The sequence below is a fragment of the Nicotiana tabacum genome, chromosome 8, assembly GCF_000715075.1.
Source record: "Nicotiana tabacum cultivar K326 chromosome 8, ASM71507v2, whole genome shotgun sequence".
Taxonomy (NCBI): domain Eukaryota; kingdom Viridiplantae; phylum Streptophyta; class Magnoliopsida; order Solanales; family Solanaceae; genus Nicotiana; species Nicotiana tabacum.
In genome coordinates, this window is record NC_134087.1 from 166,936,307 (window position 1) to 166,949,044 (window position 12,738).

The window sequence follows — 12,738 nt, forward strand, 5'->3', positions numbered from 1 at the left end:
TTGGTTAACAAAAAACTAGACTCAAGTGAGGATGGCAAGTTGTGGAAAGTTAGTTGACGTGCTCATATTCAACACGTGGCATATGTGGAATCACTGTAAAAAATTAAAATTATTGCGGCGGTTAAATAACTGCGATTCATCAAAACCGTCGCAATATATATCATAATACGGCGGCGTTCCAAACGCCATTAGTGCGTAAAGTTCAAACGACGTATTTTTTACAATTACGGCGGTTACAACCGCCGCTAATTTTTAATAATTAAATAACATAAAACTCCTAAAGCCCTAAACATATTCAGATAATTTTAAATTTGAATAATTCATAAAAACTCCCGTTGCTAATAAGTAAATTCATTAGAACTCCTAAAGCCCTAAACGTCTGTACACCTTCTCTCTCTCTATACACCTTCTCTCTCTTTCTCTCTAAACAGACGGCCCTAATCGATTCTCCCAAATCAGTATTCATTATTGAGATTCCAATAACGTAAGGAGATCAGATTTCAACTCGTTTAAGGTAAATCACCCTTTTCTGATAAAATACTCGCTTCAAGTCGTTCGTGTAATTCCTTCCAAAATGCCGTCGATTTCACTGATTTAAGGCGTGCGTGCGTGTGTATTTGATGGATATCAGTTTAAATCACTGATTTTAGCCGTAAATTTCACTGATTTAGGTTTCGATTTTGATGATTTAGCCATTGATTTCATTGATTTTAGGCGTGCATGTGTGTGTATTGGACGAAGATCAGTTTAAATCACTGATTTTAGCTATCGATTCACTGATTAAGCCATCGATTTCACCGTTTGGCAGTCAATTTTATTGATTCGGACGTTGATTTCACTGGTTTAGCTGTCAATTTCTGCTAATAGTTTTATTTTTTTTTCTTTTATTTTTATGTCAAGTTTTGTTACTTTTCTGTTCAATTAAGTTTGTGTTTGTTTAAATTTTGATATTTTTAGTTTTTGTTCTGCTAATATTAACCTAAATATCATTTATTACGGGATTGCACTAAGGGTCTGCGCTAAGCCCATTCCTATTTGCTCTGGTGATGGATGCACTGACTCATCATATTCAAGGGGAGGTTCCATGGTGCATGCTATTTGCTGATGACATTATTCTAATTGACGAGACAAGAGGCGGCGTCAACGAGAGGCTAGAGATTTGGAGACATGCTCTTGAGTCTAAAGGTTTCAAGTTGAGTAGGACGAAGACGGAATACCTCGAGTGCAAATTTGGAGTTGAGCCGACGGAAGCGGGAGTTGAAGTGAGGCTTGACTCTCAAGTCATTCCCCAGAAAGGTAGTTTCAAGTACCTTGGATCGGTTATTCAGGGGATCGGGGAGATTGACGAGGATGTCACACACCGTATAGGGGTGGGGTGGATGAAGTGGAGGTTAGCGTCGGGAGTCTTGTGTGACAAGAAAGTGCCATCGTTACTAAAAGGTAAGTTTTATAGAGCAGTGGTTAGGCCTGCCATGTTGTATGGAACTGAATGTTGGCCGGTAAAGAACTCACACACCCAGAAGATGAAAGTAGCAGAGATGAGGATGTTGAGGTGGATGTGCGGGCATACAAGGATGGATAAGATTAAGAATGCAGATATTCGAGAGAAGGTGGGTGTGGCCCCCATGGAGGACAAGATGCGGGAAGTAAGACTCAGATGGTTTGGGCACATTCAGAGGAGGAGCACTGATGCACCGGTGAGGAGGTGTGAGCAACTGGCTGTAGTGGGCACGCGGAGAGGTAGAGGGAGACCTAAGAAGTATTGGGGAGAGGTGATCAGACAGGACATGGCGCGACTTACGATTACTGAGGACATGACCCTTGATAGGGAATTATGGAGGTCGAGCATTAAGGTTGTAGGTTAGGGGAGAGTTTGAATATTTCTACAGCTCAAGTGAGAGAGACTATCTAGTTAGGAGTTAGACTAGGAATGTCAGTGGTCGTCTATTGATGCAGGGCTTTACCTTCTAGTTGTACTATACCAGCCATCTATTTCGTATTTCGTATTTCGTATCCTGTATTTCATATTTCGTATCTCTTATATATTGTTGTTATTTTTATTACGCATTTTTATGGTATTAATATATCATCTCCTATTGCGTTTTTGAGCCGAGGGTCTCCTGGAAACAGCCTCTCTACCCTTCGGGGTAGGGGTAAGGTCCGCGTACATATTACCCTCCCCAGACCCCACTTGTGGGATCATACTGGGTCGTTGTTGTTGTTGTTGTTGTTGTTGCTTTGATAGGTAGCCGAGGAATCTAAAACAGGTGGTAAAGCTATTGGGATCGAGGTCGATAAAATTATATTTGATAGGTCGACAAAAGAGCAAGATTTTCTTCTTTGCCTGGTATGTCATAATTTCAGGCAGAACATGTATAACTGGATTTTTGTCAAAGACTGGTGTGCATCTTAAATTGGAAATTGTACTAGTTTTAGACTCTTTACATCTGCTCACACAGTCCTCTGTGAATGTTGATGTAACTTTAATCCGTATGTGCAAAGGGCATTCTGCTCTCGCTTGCAAAATGAATGGTTTTCACTTGACTGACCTCAACTAGCACTTCACTGTAGGATCTGTTAGATTGGTGACGTGTGACAAACACTTTTAGTTCTACATTCTACATTATGTTTGCTTAATGTGGTACATGAAGAAGAAAGTATTATAGATAAATATAAATGAGAAAAAGAAGATGTGAATTTATTACTCAAGACTTGTATAGTCTAGTGGCTTATAGCTATTTATGGCTGCATTATCATCTCATCCTCTAATTTGAGATCTATCTGGCTTCTAATATTAAGGAGACCGTGGGGCTGATATAGATAGAGGATCCTAAAACCAAGGCTTACTTGTTCCTATTTCATCAGGCAATCTTGCCTAAACAATTTCAAAGCTCCCATCACATGTATATTTCTGCATTTAAAGAGCAAGTTTTAACTCTTCTAGATGTCTTAAAAAATAGAGTTAAGTGATCCTTTAGGTATGAAAAGTACTGTAAGAGAAGGTAAGTGAAAGAAAAAGCCAAAGATTGCTAGCATTAAAAATTGACTTGCACTAATAGAACGTAATGATATGGTCCAAGAAAATTGATATAAGCCATTTTTTGTCCAAGCATGAATTATTCTATTAGATATTCTTCTCTTAGGAAGTTGAATTATTAGGATATCAGTTGATAATGTGTTCGATATAATAGCATGAATGCGCATAAGGCTTTTATAACTTAACTTTTTAATTGAACTGATAACTACATGACAGAGAAAGCAATGAACAGACCACCTTAAAGTTGATTTGTTTCTTTAAAGTTTGAGAATGTAAATTGTGCCAAAAGCAGTATAAGATGTCTGTCTATAAGAAGTTTAATTTGCTTTATTGAGCATTACTCCATAAACTCAATAAGCTAATCCAATATATCTTGAATAATAGAAAATTCTGCAAATAAGTGTTTGTGTCGAATGACTGACAAAGCGATGAGTATGATATTAGAGTTGTTAATGGAGCCTTTGAAGATGCCAAGATTCCTGTTTCTTTTTATGAGGCCAAAAAACCATCAACAAACTTGATCTTAATTATACCAAGATCCATGCTTGCCCAAATAATTGTATGTTATATTTTAGGGAAGATAAAGGCTTACAAGAATGCAAAAAAGTACAAGACATCTAGGTGGAAGGACAATAAAAAAATGTAGCCCGCAAAGATTTTGCGCTACTTTCCACTAAAGCCAAGGCTACAGAGATTGTTCATGTGCTCTAAAACCGCTGAGTCTATGAGATGGCATTCTTCTGCGGGTAACCAAGATGGATTGATAAGGCATCCAAGGGATTCTCAAGCTTGGAAAGCATTTGACTTGCTTCATCCTGAATTTACTGTAGATCCTCGGAATGTACGACTAGGACTAGCTAGTGACAGTTTCAATCATTTTGGAGCAATGGCAACAAACTATAGTATTTGGATTGTGGTTCTTATTCCATACAATCGTCCTCCTTGGGAATGCATGAAACAAACTTCATTCATTCTTTTAATGATCATTCCAGGAAAACAAATGCCTGGTAATGACATTGACGTGTACTTACAACCTCTTATCCAAGAGTTGAGAGAATTGTGGTACGATGTAGTGCAAACATTAGACTCTTCAAAAAATGAAAATTTTAAAATACGAGCAGCCTTGATGTGGACAATTAGTGATTTTCCTGGGCTTGGCACCTTATCTAGATGGAACAAAAACACTCAGTTTGCTTGTCCCACATGTAACTTTGATACGGACTTTTGCCGGCTGAAGCATAGTAGAAAATGGTGTTTCATGGGTCATCGTCGTTTTCTTGAAAGCGGCCATCGGTTTAGATTGCAGCGTGTCCGTTTTAATGGGAAAATCGAGCAACGGGAGCCACCAATAGCATTATCAGGGTCAGACATATTGAAACAAATGGAGGGAATCAATGATAGTTTTGGGAAAGTACCTGAGTCGAATGCTAAAGGTTAAAGAATTCGAGGAAAAACTATTACTGAAGATAGACCGAAACAGTGGAGAAAGAGAAGCATATTCTTTGATCTTCCTTATTGGGAATCTAACTTGTTGCGTCATAATCTAGACCTTATGCACATTGAGAAGAATGTGTGTGAGAATGTGATATATACTTTGCTCAATGATACTGAAAAGTCAAAAGACAATCTTAAAGCTCGGAATGATCTTAGAGAAATGAGTATAAGGAAAGAACTTTGGACAGATGAGAATGGAAGCTATCGTCTAGCCTTGTTCACTCTTTTAAATTCAAAAAGTGGATTTAAGAAAGACATATTTTTCCGGACTTTAAAAAAATGTCAAAATGCCTGATGGATACGCTAGCAACATTTCAAGATGTGTCGACTTGAAACAACAAAAGCTCAAGTCAATAAAGAGTTATGATTTTCACATTCTCATGCAGCACTTGTTACCAATTGCCACACGTAATGTTTTACCATACAAGGTGACTGCAACATTAATAGAGTTGAGTTCGTTCTTTCGTCAACTCTGTGCCAAAAGCATAAGTCCCTTAGACCTTGACAGTCTCCAGCGTTGGTATTTTATCACCATGAATCACCTGGAAATGTTATTCCCTCTTACATTCTTTACAATCATGGTTCATTTAACTTGTCATCTAGCTGGTGAAGCAAGTTGGTAAAGGACTAGGAGTTGTAACATTTGAGTTGTCACCTATGGAAAAATGTCAAGCACATCGATATGTGTTACTATATTGTCCACAAGTCATTCCATGTGATGACCCAGCCAGTCGTCTCATGAGTTACCGCTTTGTTTCTCTTATTTCTGCTTCTTTATGCTTCGTTATCCATGTTTTATAGTATCGGGTTGGTCGGATCGACTCCGTAATGGTTTTGGTAAGGTTTGAGACACTTAGTCTCTTTTAAGAAAGTTTAAGTTGGAAAAGTCAACCGGATATTGACTTATGTGTTAGAGGGCTCGGATATGAGTTCTGATGGTTCGGTTAGCTTCGGGAGGTAATTTTATGACTTAGGAGTGCGATCGGAATAGGTTTTGGAGGTTCGGAGTAGAATTAGGCTTGAATTGGCGAAGTTGATATTTTGGCGATTTCCGGTTGGTAGGCGAGATTTTGATATAGGGGTGATAGCTTAGGATTTTTACGTGTTTATGCCCCTACTTGCCTATGCTTTGAGTATAAATTGATACAAAATAGTCCCAAAATGCTCACAAGTTGTGCTCGTTTGTAGGTTTGATCGATAAAGTGACGAAATGTCAAAGATCGGCTTAAAAAGGAGTGAAACCTGCTCAAGTATCAAAGACCAAGAGAAGTGAAGAAGAAAGGGCCTAGTGCGGACCGCATAATAGTGATCGCGGCCGCACTAGGAGGTTCAGAGACATGACATATTCAAACTTAAAGACACGCGACCACGGTAAAGCTTCGCGGCCGCACTCCTGCTTTGTGCGGTCCGCGTTCATAAGGTTCAGAGAAGGGCACTTTTGATCACGTGGTCCACGGTCACGACTGCGCGGACCGTGCCAGTTGCCATCGCGGCCGCGGTACACTTCCACGCGGTCCGCGTCCCCCAGTTCAAGTTATCAAACAGTTGAAGTCCAAGAGCCAGTGCGGCCGCGGTCCGTTTTGTCGGCCCGCACTGACCCCGCAGGGGTATTTTTGTCCAGTTTTTCCAGCCTAGTATAAATAGAACATTTTACCATTATTAGGAGAGGTTTTTATCGAGGAACTTGAGACGAAAGCTGCGCTTGGTGTTGTAGCCATTTTTGGCATATTTTGCTTCTCATTAACAATAGATTATTGTAGTTTCTTCTTAGTAATTAATTAATATGTTTAATTCTTCATCTATTTCTTTAGTTTTTTCCTTAATTATTTATAGCTAAACCCATTAGCTAGGGTTGTGGCTCAACACTAGTGTGGGTAATTGATGAGTGTTGCCATCTAGGGTTAGATTGATATTGAGTGTTTGCTATTTGGGTTGATTTTATATTTTTATTCAAGAATTGGTGGTTGCAAACGCTGATTCAAGCTTAGTGGGTTTAGCTCTTCTTGAGAAAGAGAGTCTATGACCCCAAAATTGACTCAACAAGAAATTGGGATGGACCCATGAGAAATGGTAGTCCCAATTAACGGGTTAAATCTCGAGAGAGTAATCACCCTACTTGAACCCTAGTTGCTTGGTCTCATTGGCCTATCCAACTAGTCTCAAGAGAGTCAATTGGGCAAAATCACTCTCTCTACTGAGAGGTGTGAGAGTGGATGCAATTGTGCAACGGTTTCAGCATAATCCCCAAATATGTCAATCTATCCCTAGTAACATCTACCCGCCAATTAGCCACCTAGGTGATGCTACGACCCTAGTGCTCTTCTTCCCATTAATTACAACTTAGCAATATTCTCCTAGCATAATTTAGCTTTAATACTTAGTTTTATAATAGTGGTTATAAATACAAAAACTCAAAAAATGTTTGAAGTGATATTAGAGGCACAACCGCAACTCTAGGCTAGACAGAAAATACAACTCCACTATTAGCTCCCTGTGGAAATTCGATCCCGGACCTTTATTCGGGTAAAATCTATTGCGACCCGCTCTTCCTACCATAATGTAGTGTCGAGTCAGCAACGATCACTTTTTGGCACCGTCGCCGGGGAGCTTACGGTGTTCACTATCTGTTTAGTTAGTTTTGTGTTTTACTTCTCTTTCCTTCTTATTTACTAATTTTGTTTGTGTGGATCACTATCAGGTACAATGGCTCTTAATGCAAATGACCCTCTCGGCAATGTGATAGCGGGGGAGGAGGTAGAGGATCTAGAACAAGATGAGGTCTTACCTCAAGTTCCACGGAGAGGCCGAAATGCCAATGTAAATGCAAATGAGAATAACAATATTCCAGACCCTCCTCCGGCACCGCCGAGAATGGCTCCCAGAGTTTTACCAAATCAAGGATATGCCAGTGCTATTGTTCCTCCCCGAATCGGGGCGGGGAACTTTCAAATCACAAATGTTATGTTGACCTTGCTCGAGCAAAGAGGGTATTTCAAGGGTGCCTCCGATCAAAATGCCTACAAGCACTTGAAGGGGTTTGTGGATACATGCTGGGGTAGCAAGCAGACAAACGTGTCCGAGGATGCATTGAGATTGAGGCTTTTCCCGTTCTCTCTTCGGGGTAAAGCATTGGATTGGTTAGAAAGGCTCCCCAATCATTCTATTACAACATGGAATGAATTGGCGGACAAATTTATTTCCAAGTTCTTTTCTCCAAGTCATATGGCAGCTCTTCGGGATGAAATTCTAGCTTTCAAGCAAGAGCCAACAGAACCTTTGCACGAGATATGGGAAAGATATAGAACAATGGTGAAAGAGTGCCCTAATAACGACATGACCGAGGCTATGATTCAACAAACCTTTTATCGAGGCATCAACACCACGAATCAATGCATTGTGAACCAATTGGCCGGAGGGAACTTTATGAAACTTTCTTACCAAGAGGCATGTGATATACTTGATGAAATGGCCAACACCTCTTCGGCATGGCAAAGCCAAGCAAATGTGCCCCAAGGTGACCCCACGGTCATCTATTTGCACAAGGAATTACATGATCATGGCCAAGCCATCGCCGAGCTTACAACAACTATGAATCAATTGGCAAAGGCGCAATTGCAACAAGTCCAAAACCCGCGCCAAGTCAATGCAATGGAATGTGTGTCTATGTTGAAAAGGAGGCAAAGAGGACAACAACCTCAAGGTAATTGTGAACAATATGACAACAATAATGATGGTGGTGGTTATTCATGAATGTTATGGCGATCAAAGTGAAGAGGTCCAATATGTCAATAACTACCAAGGGCATAGAGGCAACTCTTCGAATTAACAATGGCGTCCTCCAAGAAATTGGAACAATCAACAACAAGGCGGAAGTAATTTGAATAACAACAACCAAAACAACAATTGGGGTAATCAAAGCAACCAAGGAAATTGGAATGGCAATAACAATAATTGGGGCAACAACAACACTCAAGGAGGGTATAACAATAGCGGGAACCAAGGCAACCGGGGGCAAGGCTTTCAAAGACCCCCCATGTACCAACAACCGAACAATCCACCCCCCTTTCCTTCTCAAGGTACGAGTTCGTCCGGAAGTGATATGGGAAGAATTGAGAGCATGTTCGAGCAAATGATGAAAAAGAACCAAGATTCTAACGCCCAATTAGCTTCGCATAACACATCTATCCAAAATTTGGAGGTGCAATTAGGCCAAATCTCTCAAGCATTGAATACTCGTCCCAAGGGTGCTCTACCAAGTGATATGGTGGTGAACCCGAAGGGTGAGAATAATAATCATGTCATGGCAGTTATAACAAGAAGTGGAAGAGGCGGTGATATGAATGCCTCGATGCAAAAGCAAGCTATGGATGAAGATGTTGAGTTGCGGGATGATGATGTACCTTTGATTGTTGATATGGTTAATCAAAATGTGAACAATGATGTGCGGATTGATAGTGATGATGAAGCCGAGGTGGAGACTCAAGATGCCGTGAACCCGTCTAGGGAACACGTGATTGACATGCCCGAGCCGGTTGTACAAAAGGCCAAGGCACCTTTGCCTAGGCCACCTCCACCTTATCCTCAACGGTTAGCAAAGCAAAAGAGTGACAATCAATTCAAAAAATTCATTGACATGATAAAGAGCCTCACAATCAATGTCCCTTTAGTTGAGGCACTTGAACAAATGTTGGGGTATGCGAAGTTCATGAAAGATTTGGTTACAAAGAAGAGGTCGATAGAGTGTGAAACAATTAAGATGACTCATCAAGTGAGTGCCATAGTGCATTCAATGGCACCCAAGCTTGAGCATCCCGGAGCTTTTACTATCCCTTATACTATCGGAAGTGCGGATTTTGCTAAGGCCCTTTGTGACTTGGGGGCTAGTATTAATTTGATGTCGTACTCGGTCTTTAAAACTTTGGGAATTGGGCAACCTCGACCTACCTCAATGAGACTTCAAATGGCGAATCGGTCGATGAAGCGACCCTTCGGCATAATTGATGATGTTCTTGTCTGTGTTGATAAATTCATATTATCGTTCGACTTTGTCATATTATATTGTGAGGTGGACTTTGAAGTGCCGATTATTCTTGGTAGGCCTTTCCTGGCTACGGGGAAGGCATTGGTTGATGTTGAAGCGGGTGAGTTGACATTCCGAGTGGGAGATGAGAAGGTGATATTCCATGTTTGCAAATCAATGAGACAACCCAATAGCATGGAAGTGTGTTCATTTGTGGACATTGTCACAGCTGTGATAGTGGATGACACAAGTTCCATGATCAATGTTGAAGATCCTCTTGAGGTCGTGCTTCTTAATATGGATGTCAATGATGATGCTAGTAGAGTGGAGTGCGTGAATGCATTGCACGGTATGGGTTCATATTCTTATGAGCCTAGAAGGCTATCTTTAGATCTTGAAAACCACAAAACTCCACCAACAAAGCCATCGATTGAGGAGCCACTGGTGTTGGAGTTGAAGCCACTTCCTCCACACCTCAGGTATGAATTCTTGGGTTCAAATTCTACTTTACCCGTTATTCTTTCTTCTTGCCTTATTAACATGCAGGTTGAGGCCACCTTGGCGTTTCTTCAAAAGTGAAAAAGGGCAATCGGATGGACTCTAGTTGCTATTAGGGATATAAGCCCCACCTTTTGCATGCATAAAATCATATTGGAGGAGGATGCGAGGCCTTCACTTGAGCATCAAAGAAGACTAAATGAGGCTATGCATGAAGTAGTAAAGAAAGAGGTTATCAAGTGGCTTGACGCCGGTGTGGTTTATCCCATTTCTGACAGTTCATGGACTTCTCCGTTGCAATGTGTACCAAAGAAAGGTGGAATGACTATGGTGACCAATGACAACAATGAGCTTATTTTGACTCGGACAGTGACGGGTTGGAGAGTTTGTATGGATTACTGGAAGCTTAACAAGGTGACTAGAAAAGATCATTTCCCATTGTCGTTCCTTGACCAAATGCTTGATCGTCTTGCGGGCTGGGTTTTTTATTGCTTTCTGGATGGTTACTCGGGCTACAATCAAATTCTAATTGCCCCAGAAGACCAAGATAAGACCACCTTTACATGTCCTTATGGCACATTCGCTTTCTCTAGAATGCCATTTGGATTATGTAATGCTCCGGCGACCTTCCAACGTTGCATGATGGCTATTTTCACCGACATGGTGGAGGATATCTCGGAGGTCTTCATGGATGATTTCAGCGTGGTTGGGGATTCTTTTGAGGAATGCTTGGTAAACTTGGATAGAGTGTTGGCTCGGTGTGAAGATACCAACCTTGTTCTAAACTGGGAAAAGTGTCATTTATGGTAGAAGAAAGTATACTGTTGGGTCACAAGATCTCGAAGCAAGGAATTGAAGTTGATAAGGCCAAGATCGAGATTATTTCAAGGCTTCCTCCCCCTACTTCTGTCAAAGGGGTGAGGAGTTTTTTTGGGCATGCGGGTTTCTACCGGAGGTTCATCAAAGATTTTTCTAAGGTAGTTAACCCGTTGTGCAAGTTGCTAGAGAAAGATGCCAAGTTTGTTTTCGATGAGAAGTGCATGGAGGCTTTTGAGCTCCTTAAACAAAAGCTGACAACTACCCCCATCATCACCGCATCAAATTGGAGCTTACCATTTGAGCTCATGTGCGATGCTAGTGACATTGCGGTGGGGGCGGTTTTAGGCCAAAGGATCAACAAGATGTTCCATCCGGTATACTACTCAAGCAAGACCATGAATGAGGCTCAAAGGAACTACACAGTCACCGAAAAAGAGTTATTGGCTATTGTTTTTGCTATGGAAAAGTTCCATCTTTACCTTATGGGGGCCAAAGTTATTGTGCACACCGACCATGCCGCCCTTAGGTATTTGATGACCAAGAAAGATTCAAAGGCAAGATTGGTGAGATGGGTTCTTCTTCTTCAAGAGTTTGATTTAGAAATTGTTGACCGGAAGGGTAGTGAGAATCAAGTGGCAGACCACTTGTCCCATTTGGAGGAGGAGGGGAGGCTTGCGACGGCCTTGAGATCAATGATACATTTCCCGACGAGCAACTCCCTGCGATGTCATTGAGTGGAATACCGTGGTTCGCTAATGTTTCCAATTACCTTGTGACCGGAATAATCCCATGTGAGCTCTCTTCTAACTAAAGGAAAAAGCTCAAGCGGGATAGTTTGGATTTCTATTGGGATGAGCCATACTTGTTCAAGATTTGCAAGGATGGTGTGATCCGTAGATGTGTTCCGGAGGAGGAACAATTGAGTATCCTAGAGGCTTTCCATTCTTCACCCTATGGTGGCCATCATGGCGGGGCAAGGAAGGCCTCAAAGGTACTCAGTTGCTGATTTTATTGCCCTACCTTGTTTAAAGATGCCGGTGATGTGGTCAAAAGATGTGATGAATGCCAACGAGCCGGCGGAATTTCAAAAAGGGATGAGATGCCCCTCAATACGATTCTCGAGGTAGATATTTTTTATGTTTGGGGCCTCGACTTCATGGGTCCTTTTGTGAGCTCTTGTGGAAACACTTACATTCTTGTGGCGGTAGATTATGTCTCCAAATGGGTTGAAGCCGTGGCTTTACCCAATAATGAAGCCCGGAGTGTTGTGGCATTTCTCAAAAAGAGTATCTTTACGAGGTTTGGCACTCCCCGTGCTATCATTAGTGACGGGGGATCTCACTTTTGTAAAAAGGCTTTTGATTCACTGCTTGCCAAATATGGAGTTAATCACAAAGTGACCACCCCTATCATCCTCAAGCTAGCGGTCAAGTGGAAGTCTCCAACCAAGAAATTAAGAGTATCTTGTCCAAAACTGTCAATGCTAATAGGACCGATTGGTCGAAAAAATTGGATGATGCTCTTTGGGCCTATCGGATAACTTACAAGACCCCAATTGGTATGTCTCCGTACCGGTTGGTGTTTGGGAAAGCTTGCCATCTTCCGATGGAATTGGAGCATAAGGCTATGTGGGCCTTGAGGAAGTTGAACTTAGAATGGGATGTTACTACAAATCTGAGGGTTGAACAACTTAATAAGCTCGATGAGTTTAGATTCCATGCATACTCAAGCTCGTCCTTGTATAAGCACAAAATGAAGTAACTTCACGACAAATATGCTCAAGGCAAGGAGTTCAAAGTTGGGGATATGGTTCTCTTGTTTAATTCTCGGCTACGTCTATTTCCGCGTAAGCTCAAGTCAAAATGGAGTG

The 12,738-nt window shown here is 41.3% G+C and overlaps 1 long non-coding RNA gene across 1 annotated transcript; it reads left to right on the top strand.

The window, feature by feature from the left end:
- The first annotated feature begins 358 nt into the window (after positions 1–358).
- Positions 359–2,060, top strand: LOC142162857 (uncharacterized). Its single transcript, XR_012694333.1, has 2 exons — positions 359–514; positions 1,012–2,060. It is a non-coding gene; the product is annotated as an uncharacterized LOC142162857 (long non-coding RNA).
- The last annotated feature ends 10,678 nt before the right edge of the window (positions 2,061–12,738 follow it).